Genomic DNA, 12242 nt, shown 5'->3' with positions numbered 1-12242 from the left:
CTAGACCGTATTGGAGCAGTTGAAGGAACCAGAATGAACCGTACGTTAGGCTATATCTGATAATGTTTGTATATGTTGTATTTGCAATAAATGTCTGGGATGGGCTTAAAGATGCCATCATTAGGAGGATATCAGAATGCTTGTCAGAACTAATATTCACATGGATTATATCTGAAAGATACATCTGAATCTCGAATGTAGCCGCTGAGGGCGTCTGTCTGAATGAACCTTTATTTTGACTGTATCGGGAGGATAATTAACCTGAAAACAAGTTAGCCTCATGCCATGTCATGATGCATGAGATGTTTTATGCTTGTGAAAATAAATGTGAATATTGCATGCATGTATATGATGCAAAATAATGCGTGAATGAATTATGCGTCTGAAAATTCTTGCCAGGGGAAAATAAATCCCCATATTCTGGTTGGAGATATTTGTATTCATGACCCTTTCTTAGCTGGGGATATTTGATTTCTGTCTGATGGTAGAAATATTCAACAGGACCTGGCTGGGGATAAAAGAGATGACCAGTCTGTCTAGTAAATGCCAATTTCTTTTGGGAAATAACTGGTTTTGCTGGGGAAAAGGATTAGCAACCGGATTCATCGGAAAGCATGGTTAGACTTTATCCTCGACCCTAAAGTCTTTTAGTAACTGTTATTTCTATTTTATGCATGTATTTTCGGTAAACATCAATCATGTTCAAATGCATATATTAATTCGAATTAAATCAATGGACGTTTATGCAAACAAAACAGAGAAAGTAAAACAAAAGCATCTTTTTGGAAATAAAATTGATTTGGAAAGAGGGCCTATAAACAGGCAATTTGTGTACAGGGAGACAGAAATCCTAGTAAGAGGAGATTGTCAAGAAAACGAAGAAAAAGCTATGAAGAAAAAGTCCTATTGATTTTAATTCCACTACTGTCATTATGTCTTCAAGCCTCTCATCTTCTGCTGTCGGATAAAAGTGATTGGCTTGTTCAGTCCTTTGAACTTGGATGAAGCTGACTGAGAACGGGACATAGTCATACGCTTTTATCCTTAATTTTTGCCTGGACCGCCTTTTCAGGTTTTCAGTCCACCAGGATACCCTTTTTTGCCCAAGCCGCCTTTTCAGGTTTTCGACTTGCCGGGTGTACGTTTTTATATGTTAATCCCTAATTTTTGCCCGAACCCTTTTGGTTCGCCGGGATGCCCTTACTTTTGCCTAGATACGTCGACCTAGCGGGTCTCTTTTATGCGTAGTATTTTTTAACTATGTCTGCGTTCACGGGATGTAGGAAGTCTTCGCCATCCATTGTAGCAAGCATCATGGCTCCACCAGAGAATACCTTCTTAACTACAAATGGCCCTTCGTATGTGGGAGTCCATTTTCCTCTGGGATCACCTTGTGGTAGAATGATACGCTTGATCACCAAGTCGCCAATTTGATACACCTGTCTCTTGACCTTTTTGTTAAATGCCTGGGTCATGCGCTTCTGATATATCTGCCCATGACAAACAGCCGCAAGTCTCTTTTCATCAATCAAGTTTATCTGATCGAGTCGAGTCTGAATCCATTCATCCTCGTCTAAACCTGCCTCTTTCATAATTCTTAGAGAGGGAATCTGAACTTCCACTGGTAAAACGGCTTCCATTCCGTAGACTAAAGAGAACGGAGTTGCCCCTGTCGAAGTGCGCACTGAAGTGCGATAACCATGGAGAGCAAAGGGTAACATCTCATGCCAGTCTTTGTACGTTACTGTCATCTTTTGTATGATCTTCTTGATATTCTTATTAGCAGCCTCCACGGCGCCGTTCATCTTTGGCCGGTACGGAGAAAAGTTATGGTGTTTTATTTTGAACTGCGTGCAGAGTTCAGTAATCATTTTGTTGTTCAAATTAGTACCATTATCAGTGATAACTCTTTCGGGGATGCCATACCGACAAATAAGACTATTCTTGATGAACCATGCCACCACATTCTTGGTGACAGAAGCAAATGAGGCTGCCTCTACCCACTTTGTAAAATAATCAATAGCAACAAGAATGAAACGATGTCCATTAGAAGCGGTAGGTTTAATCTCTCCAATCATATCAATGCCCCACATTGCAAAGGGCCAAGGGGATGTCAACACGTTTAATAGAGCAGGAGGCACATGTACTTTATCCGCATAGATCTGGCACTTGTGACAAGTTCTGGAATGATGGTGGCAATCAGCTTCCATGGTAGGCCAATAATACCCTGATCTCAGAATCTTCTTGGCCATCGTATGTCCACTAGAATGAGTCCCAAAAATACCATCATGTATGTCTTCCATAATCTTTTCTGCTTCCTTTTTGTCCACACAGCGAAGCAAAGTCGAATCATGATTACGTTTGTATAATACTCCATTACTCAAAAAGAACTTAGCGGAGAACTTCCTCAGAAATTTTCTGTCGTTGATGGATGCCCCTTCAGGGTATTCCTGAGTTTCCAAATATCTTTTTACTTCGTGGAACCAAGGTTTCTCTTCTACTTCATCAGCATTAAGTTCATAACAATATGCTGGTTCATCTAATCGTTCAACGGTGATCATGGGAGCTTCATTGCCCCATCTGACTCTGAACATAGATGACATGGTAGCCAATGCGTCTGCCAACTGATTCTCTTCTCGTGGGATATGTTCGAATGTAATCTCTTCAAAGTATGGGATTAATGTCAACACCCGCTCTCGATAAGGGATGAGATTCGGATGTTTAGTGTCCCATTCTCCTTTGATCTGACTGATTACTAATGCTGAGTCTCCGTATACACTCAAAAACTTGATTCTTAGGTCTATAGCAGCTCTGAGTCCCAAAATACATGCTTCATACTCAGCCATATTATTGGTACAATCAAAACATAGTCTAGCAGTGAAAGGCGTATGGCAACCCTTGGGAGAGATGATTACAACACCAACACCGTTGCCCAACGCATTAGAAGATCCGTCAAAAACCATAGTCCATCGGGTTGCCGGTTCGGGTCCTTCATCCGGTCCAGGTTCTTCATAATCAGTAACAAGCATGACATCCTCATCTGGGAATTCAAAATTCATAGATTGGTAATCATCAACTGCTTGATGAGCCAAATGATCGGCTAACACGCTTCCTTTGATTGCTTTCTGAGTAGTGTATTGGATATCATACTCTGTTAAAATCATCTGCCACCTTGCTATTCTTCCGGAGAGGGCAGGTTTCTCAAATATATATTTGATAGGATCCATCTTAGAAATCAATAAAGTGGTATGATTCAACATATACTGTCTTAGTCGGCGAGCAGCCCAAGCCAAAGCACAGCAAGTTTTCTCAAGCAGTGAGTATCTTGTTTCACAGTCGGTAAACTTTTTGCTAAGGTAGTATATGGCGTTCTCTTTTCGACCAGACTCGTCATGTTGCCCCAACACACACCCCATTGAACTTTCTAACACGGTCAAATACATGATTAGAGGTCTTCCTTCAACTGGGGGCATCAAAATCGGAGGTTCTTGGAGATACTTCTTGATTTTGTCAAAAGCTTCTTGACATTCATCATTCCATATCATCTCTTGATTCTTTCTCAGTAATTTGAAGATGGGTTTGCAGGTAGCAGTCAAATGGGAGATAAATCGGGCAATGTAATTCAAACGTCCCAAGAAACCTCTGACTTCTTTATCTGTACGAGGAACTGGCATTTCTTGAATAGCTCTCACCTTAGCCGGGTCAACCTCAATTCCTTTACTACTGACAACAAAGCCCAAGAGTTTACCGGATCTTACTCCAAAGGTGCATTTGTTCGGGTTCAATCTCAACTTGTATTTCTTCAACCTCTCAAACAGTTTGTATAAATGATTGAGATGTTCTTCTTCAGTATGAGATCTGGCTATCATGTCATCCACATATACCTCTATTTCATGATGGATCATATCATGGAACAAAACCACCATAGCACGTTGGTATGTTGCCCCTGCATTTTTTAGACCGAATGGCATTACTTTGTAACAGAAAGTGCCCCATTGCGTCACAAACGTAGTTTTCTCCATGTCCTCAGGTGCCATCTTAATCTGGTTATAACCTGAGAATCCATCCATGAATGAGAATACCTTGTGTTGAGCGGTGTTATCTACCAAAACATCAATGTGTGGAAGCGGAAAGTCATCCTTGGGACTCGCTTTATTCAAATCTCTGTAATCTACACACATTCGCACCTTACCATCCTTCTTTGGCACTGGTACCACATTAGCAACCCATTGAGGATAAGAAGTAACAGCCAGAAAACCTGCATCAAATTGTTTCATAACCTCGACTTTGATTTTCTCATACATTTCAGGACGCATGCGACGAACCTTTTGCTTAACAAGACGACAATCTTCCTTCATCGGCAAACGATGCACTACTATATCAGTATCCAGTCCTGGCATGTCTTCATAAGACCAAGCAAAAATCTCTATATAGTCATGTAACATCTGAATCAACCTTTCTTTGACACTGTTTTCCAAGCCTGCTCCTATTTTGACTTCTTTCTTGTCTACTTCGGTACCCAGATTTACAATCTCAATTGATTCCTCATCCGGCTGTATAGTCTTTCCCTCTTGCAGTAACAGTCTGGCAAGCTCTCCAGGTACTTCACAATCTTCCTCACTTCCATCCTCGGCTTGGTAGATCGGATTTTCAAAGTCATAATGAACAGTAGCAGAATTATTATCAACAGGATCCAGAGTGGGTATGGATCTGCAATTTGTTACGTGAGTGTGTGTAAGAAAACATAGCTTGTTTAAAAGATGACAGGAAAGATAAAGAGCACAATAATTGAATGCAAAAAAAAAGTCCATTGATTTATTGAACGTGAATATGCTTATGAAAATGACAAGACCCTTAACGAATTAGCTATTGTGCCCCGGGCATAGACACAATGCTTTAAGAAGTTCAATTGTAAAAATTAAAAATTTGCAACACTAAAATAGCAATAACAATTACTCCTGACTAAAGGAAATCGAGATAGTGTCTTGAGCCTTCCAATTATTGAGTCCGTCACAGATTGTTGGGAAAATCCAGCTATCCAGGTCGCAATCGCTATCAGCATCTTCTACAACATTAATTTGATCTTTGACTATGTTTTCAGAGCTAAACCCCAGGCCAAATCTATCAGACTTGTACGGTACATTGATCAGTTGACCCCATCCAGTACGACCACCATCTTCAACCACGGCTTGAGCATCTTTCAGAGAAATCATAGCAGAAGGAGCACGCATAACCTTGGGCACACGGGAAGTTGGCTTAAGGACAGGACTAGTCGGAGGAACTACTTCAAATGACTGAGAAGGAGTCTTAAAGAATTCACCATCCATCTCGACGTATCTGAAGGTATGCACACTACTGACAATATACTCTTCTTCCCCACACACAGTGATAATCTTACCCTCTATTGGATACCTTAGCTTTTGATGGAGAGACGAAGCTACAGCACTTGCCCCATGAATCCAAGGGCGTCCCAGCAAGCAGGAATAGGCAGGACGAATGTTCATTACGTGAAAGGTAGTGTTGAAGACTGTAACACCTCAAAATTTGCCCTCCTCTCTTGGGACTAGCATTAACATTGTACATATCATTTTAGGTCATTAGGCATTGCATATCATGTGGTTACATTGTGCAAGCCATACTCCCAAGTCTTGATCAGAGGATGAGGAAGTCTGAGTGCAAGCCTAAGGTTTTATTGACTGATCATGGGCCATCTGAGGATTGGGCTGTCAAATTAGGGTTTCATGGTTCTCAATGGATGTTGGTTTTCATCTTGATTGCAATGATACATCATCATCATCATGGTTGGTTATCATCAGAAGAATCAAGTGTTGAAGCAGATTCCTTGAGATTAGGGTTTTGACCACTGGTCAACCCTAATCAGTTGTATTGGGCCAATCAGGGCATAATCAGGAGATGAGGTCTATGATGGTTATGGGGTTCATTATATGATTATTTTGTGCTTATTGAGGCTAGGGTTTCACCCTTGAGCCATTTCAGTTGAAGATTGGAGCTCAGATTGATCTATGCATTGCCAGATTCATCTATCAGTTGAAAAAGTCAACTGTGGTCAACTGTACATGATCTGATGAATTTGGAGGTGGAAATGAGTTGGATACACTTCATTCATGTTGGAACAAGTGTTATTTGACATCTCAAAGCTTAAGAATGAAGAAAATCAAGTCAGAACAAAAACTGCCAAAAATAGAAAGTGACTTGTAATTGAAGTTTCCAAAAATGGAAAGTTTTTGACCTCAAGACCACGTGTCCAAGGAAGCTTCAAATGAAAAATTGTTCAACATGAAAGTTGTAGATCTTGTTCTCACCTTTCCAAAAAGTCCAAGAACTTGAAAATCCCATGTATGGTTGGAAAATTATGGCTCAGTGAAATTCAAAAATGACCCATAATCAAGAGAGCATAATTTCCACATGGTTTGTCCAAATTGCAAGTTCTTTATATGCACAAACTCCATTTGACATGTACTTTCATGGTGCATAATTGGATTTTCTCAAAAGTGGTCAATGCAAAAAGTCAATTTTCAACTGGACAGTTAAATGGACCAAGGGCAAAATTGTCCAACTTGTGAAATAATTGGAATTTTTGAGTGGGGATTTTTGCAACACCTCACAAATGGTATTTGAAACTTGTTGGAATCATCATTTCATGGCCAGGCTTCATGGTTTGGATTTTGACTTGTAGAATGAAAGTGCAAAAATTGGACAAAGTGCAATTACATAGTGAAAATGAGAATGGCATATCCAATGAAGGTGAAACAAGTGGCAACAACTCACACATGGCATTTGGAAGTTGTGTGAGCTGTCAAAGAGGTGGCAATGAGCTGGCATGTGAAATTCCAATTTTGCCCTTACTTGAAATTAACCATTTTCACTAACAAATGCAATTTGGTTAATTAGCATGGTTAATCATGGTTTAAGCACACATATATATTCCTAATCATCATCTAATCATAACAGAATTGCACATTTTCCAAAATCAGATCAAAAACTCATCACATTCTCTCAACTTCTCTCAAGAACACAAAACCAAAAACTCATCAAACTTCTTCAATTTTGGCTCAATTTGCGAAATTCTTGTTGCATTAATCTTGCCTCATCATCTTCTACATCTGTTTGAGCATTTCATCATCCAAATCGCACCAAAACACGACTGTTCAAAGTTGCATCGTTCATGGCATTTGAAGATTTCGCGTGCTAGGAGCTACTGCAGTTGAATATGACTCTTCTATTCATCTTCCTTATTGTCCTTCTTCAATTGTTGGAGGTGGAATCACGAAAAGCTCATCAAGAACAGCACTGCACATCAGGTATGTCAAAATTCGAATAACACGATTCGCTTAGTTGGCATGTGCTTTGTGTAGTACGTTTCACGTAGAGTTTAGTGATATGATTGGTTTGTGAAATGATGAACTGTAGCTCACGAGATCTGGATTGGAAGTTTTGATACAAAACCCTAACCTCATCGATTTGGAAAATAGAGAAACATTTAGGTTAAATTAGATTGATATTTGGATTCTAGGTTAGAAGACCTTTCCAACGGATGCTTATTTGCTCATTTTGGTGGAGATTTTGTGTTCATCATGTTTATGAATTTCTGGAAAAATCTGAAGCGAAAACGATGATAGTTGAGCCTTTTGATCCAAAATCTCATTTGAATTTTTGAACTGGACGTTTGCCGCCCCCGCGCTCCACTAATTACCAGAATGCCACTGTAATTTTAATTAATTAATTTAATTCATAAAAATTCTTAAAAATTCATAAAGACCTTAGAAAATTCACCAAAAATCATAGAAAATTCAGAAAAATATAGGAATTTTTTCTTTGACTTCCTTGTTGACTGTAGATGTTTTTTGACCTATTGGTCAAAGTTGTGCATGGTGTGAATTGTATTTGACCTAGGGTTCTTTAACATGTGCTATGTTTGATACCTTGTGCCATTTTGTTCATGAAATTCTCATATCCTAAGATAAATGCTTGAAAATTTTTGTGATAATTGTGGACTGGTTGATGCTTATTTACATGTAAATTTCATGAATTTTTGATACCTGATCATTGAGTTATGAATTTTGGAACTTAGGTGTGACAATTTGTGTCACACCTCATTATGCCAACTTGCTGGATTTATTTGAGTGACCTATACTTGTTGGATTAATGTGAAATTTTGCATGATGGTTGATTAACATGTTAGGATGCTATGTGAATTTTTGTGGAATTTTATGTGGCATTTTCAAATTGATTGCTATTTTTCATCTCTGGTGGTTGAATTTACAAGTTCATGTGACATAGGTTGGTAGAATCAATGTGAAATGCTCATATGGTATTGTGTGATCATGAAGTTTGATATGCTTGTAATAGACACATGATGTGACATCCCTGCTTTGGTCCCATCCATTTCTTTACTGTTTTCATTGAGTTATGAATTTTTGAAGTGGAAGCATGTGTTGATGTTGTGATTTGGAGCATATAATTGTGTCTGTTTTTGTTGATTTTCATTGACATGGTTCCCTTTGCCCAATTAAGCTGAAATTTGGTGTGCCATACCTGGATTAGGTCCTGTTTAGGTATAATTTATTTGAGATTTTTTGGATTTGTTTTGATATGGATTTGAATGCAATAGTTCTGTTTGGATGTTTGGTGCTTCATTTGAACTAGTTTGAATTGTTTTGTGCATGGAATGAATATAATGAATGATATGGACATGGGACTAATTGTGTTGGTTTTCTATTTGCATTAATTTGACTTTGGTTAGAGATACCTTGCTGTTTAGGAATTTTTCTTGCTTTTGGACCCTAGGCTTGGCCTAGTGGTCTAGTTGCTAATATTTGCTTGATTTTTCAGGATGAATAGCACAAGGCTTATGGAGAATGATCCAAGTTGTTTCAAATGATGTTGTTTGATGTTTGTACACTAACATAACATTGTTTTGTAGGTTGTGAAGCTTGGGCTTGAGCTCATAGCTTGCCTTTGTGTGCCTTGGCTTGCATAGTTTGACTGATTAACTTGTTGTTTTCTGATTGGTTGTCTGAGTTATTAACTGGTTAGCTTTTGTACAGGTACCTTTAGTCGCTCTAGTTCTTTTAAGAACTTGCTTGGTAGCTGTTGCTCGGTTGTGTAAACCGCTTGAGGTAGGTCCTCTTGACTTCATGTAGTCTGGAGACCTGGTCTGTTATTTGGCCGGGCAAATAAATGTCTGAAGTCCTCCTTAAGAGGCGATGATTGTGATTGTTTAATTTTGTGCCAAGCAGGTGAAAGTCCTTTAAATAAGGCAATTGGTGGAAGGTAGGGGTATGCAGTCTACCCCCCACTATTCTTTGTGTCGTCCCTCTGCTCACACGGCTGTGTGTTGACGCATTGGGACACAAGCCCAAGATCTTGTGCAGTGCACATTGTGTCAGTGTCTCTGAGTATAGAAGGGTTCCCCCATTCTGGACCCATGCTCATTTGTCAGAAGCTCTCCCTGGTTAGGGATAAGAGCTGTGAGGTCTGATCCTCACTTCATCCTTCATCTGCTTCACCTTAGCCTCGTAATGGCAAGGTTAAGAGCAAATCCAGCCCGTACAGACGACTCGCTTCGGCAGTCAAACCTATTGTGTGAGCCACTTGTTTGGTTATAGTGCGTGCTATGTGGATATCTGTTTGGGATGCTTGTTCTCATTGGATGTATGCTTGAATTATTCTGTATGCTTGTGTGCTTGCTTCTTTCCTGGATAGGAGTAGTTTGCTTATGCAAGTAGGATAGAAAACTGAACTTAGGGATGACTGTGCATGACAACATCTAGGCTCGAGTCCTAGTCTCCCTAGTGTTGTGTCTCCCTGGTTTCTGGCTAGTAATGCAGTCCCTTTCAGGGGAACTACATCGCCCTGATCCTCGTTCCAGACGAGGTATGTAGGCAGGGGGTCGTGCGAGACCTCTCTGGGCAACCTTTTTCTTTTTTGTGTGTGTTTACTTGTTATCTGACTGTGTGTTTTGGTTCGGATGCCGACGTAAGCCCAGTGATTGGCAGTCGGGCTCCACGTTTGCCCTTTTGAGTGTGTTTTGGTTCGGATGCCGACGTAATTCCATCCAGTGGTTGTCGGGCTCCATGTTTGCCACCCTTGTTTGTTTGTGTTGTTTGTATGGTTTGGCGTGCGTAAGCCGAACTACAGTGGCTCTGATTCTTGTTCCAGACAAGATATGTAGGCATAAGGTGCGATACCTTATCGAGCTCGTTCCTCTTAACCCCACCTGCGTTCCCCGTGTGTGTGTGTGATGTTTAGCAACCTTTTCTTTATTCTAGGACGTGGATCCCGTCGAGTACGACGGACGTGAGGGGTGCTAATACCTTCCCCTTGCGTAACCGACTCCCTTACCCTTTCTCTTTGGTCGCGAGACCATTTCCTTTCCAGGTTTCTCTGAGCGTTTCCTTTCCCTATCTTGGGATAAATAACGCGCAGTGGCGGCTCTGTGTGTGTTTTGTTTTTAGCTCGCCGGTTGTTTTTCGCAGGATGCGACAGCTGGCGACTCTGCTGGGGAATAGCGGTGTAGACCTATGCTGGTCCACCGTCCCTAAGTGAGTCCTTCCTAGCGTTCTAGGATTAGTTTAGGTTGCTTGTTGTGTTATTTATTGCATTTATTATTCTAACCATTGTATATATTTGCATTAATGTCTGCATGCATCATACTATCATGTTGTTGCCGTCCTCTTTGCAGGTGGTTCCTCTGTGTGGGGTGGGTGTTCTGAGTGGGGCTAAAACCCAGGCCCGAGTATACACCTAGGATTAGTGTGGTCTCATGTCGCCTCTTTCATGTTAAGTCAACATGTGCCTGGCGGCGTGATGTACCACAAGCCGGACGAGGCTCATTTGATAGTGCTCTTCTCTGTGGATATTCCGCTTTGTTTGAGTCACTTCATTTGAGTTGTTGACTCTGGTGACCGATCTTTCCCAGATCTTTGGTGTAGACGATCTTAAGGGAGCTACAATGGCACACCCGAAAGGGCAAACCCATTGAGTATCTCCGCCCGATTGTCGAGACTATTATCCGCCTTAGGATGACCTGTTTAGAATTTACCTGTGAGGGGAGGGTGATTCTTTCAGATGCATGTTCAGATGGTGACTCAAATGGTGACTTTTTGATCAGTGATTCAGAGACATATTTATAAGTCGGATTTATGGTCATTTATTGCCGTGACGCCGGTGTCGCGGCTGGAAAAATGACAGAGTCGCCACCATCCTTTATTCGTTCCTAAGGAACAGGGAAATAATGATAAAACCTAATAGTTGAGGGTAAGAGACTAGGTTCGGAAGTCAATTAAGTAAGGGGAAGGTGTTAGGCACCCCTTACCTCCATTGTACTCAATGGGATCCTCCTACGATTCTAGGGCTAGTGTGTGTTTCTAAAGTGTTTGCTTTAATATTTATTAATTATTAATTATTTATTTATTTACAGAAGGTATTACTTTTAAATGGACGAGAGACCCAAAAATATTTTCATAATTGTACTCGCTAGAGTTTACAACTCTATGCCTACGTACCTTCGCATTAGGCGAGGGATCAGAGTACCGTAGTTCTTCTTGAAAATGTTGTTTGGTTGGTTGTTTTTATCCCTTGAAAATTCTCACGCCTCGGGGGCGGAGAAGTAATTGATTTTGAAAAGTGCCTCAATACACTAGGGTAGAGGTCTTACGATTTGAAGTGAGTTCAAATTGATTTTATCCCTTTATCCCTTATGAAAATATTATTTTAATTTATTTCAAAAAATAAAGTAGGAGTTATGGTTACGTATTAGATGTAACCCTTTATCCCAATTTTATCCCAAATTTAACCCTTGAAAACAAAAGAATTTTATCCCACATTGTATTCCACATTCTTATCCCATCAAATATAATTTAATTTAATTAAAATAAATAAATTTAATTAGATATAATAAGATATATCCCTTATCTTAATTTTATCCCTAATTAGACTAATTAACCCTAAACTTATCCCAAGAAGCGATCTCACTAACCCAAATTATCCCCTAGATCCAACTTAATTAAGTCTAACTAATTAATATTTAATAATTAAGTAATATAAATTAAACACATATATATCATATGAAGCTAGTTAATTCTAAATTTATTAGCCTAATTATGCTAACTAATGACTAACTATCTATAAAACTCTTATTATTAAAAAATTAACCATAAAAAAGTAAACATATGCTAATGCCAATACCATGTCCATCACATGCACACACCCACGTGGTG

Source organism: Lathyrus oleraceus, chromosome 5 (genome assembly GCF_024323335.1).
Source record: "Lathyrus oleraceus cultivar Zhongwan6 chromosome 5, CAAS_Psat_ZW6_1.0, whole genome shotgun sequence".
Lineage (NCBI taxonomy): Eukaryota > Viridiplantae > Streptophyta > Magnoliopsida > Fabales > Fabaceae > Lathyrus > Lathyrus oleraceus.
Note: the sequence above shows the minus strand (reverse complement) of the source record.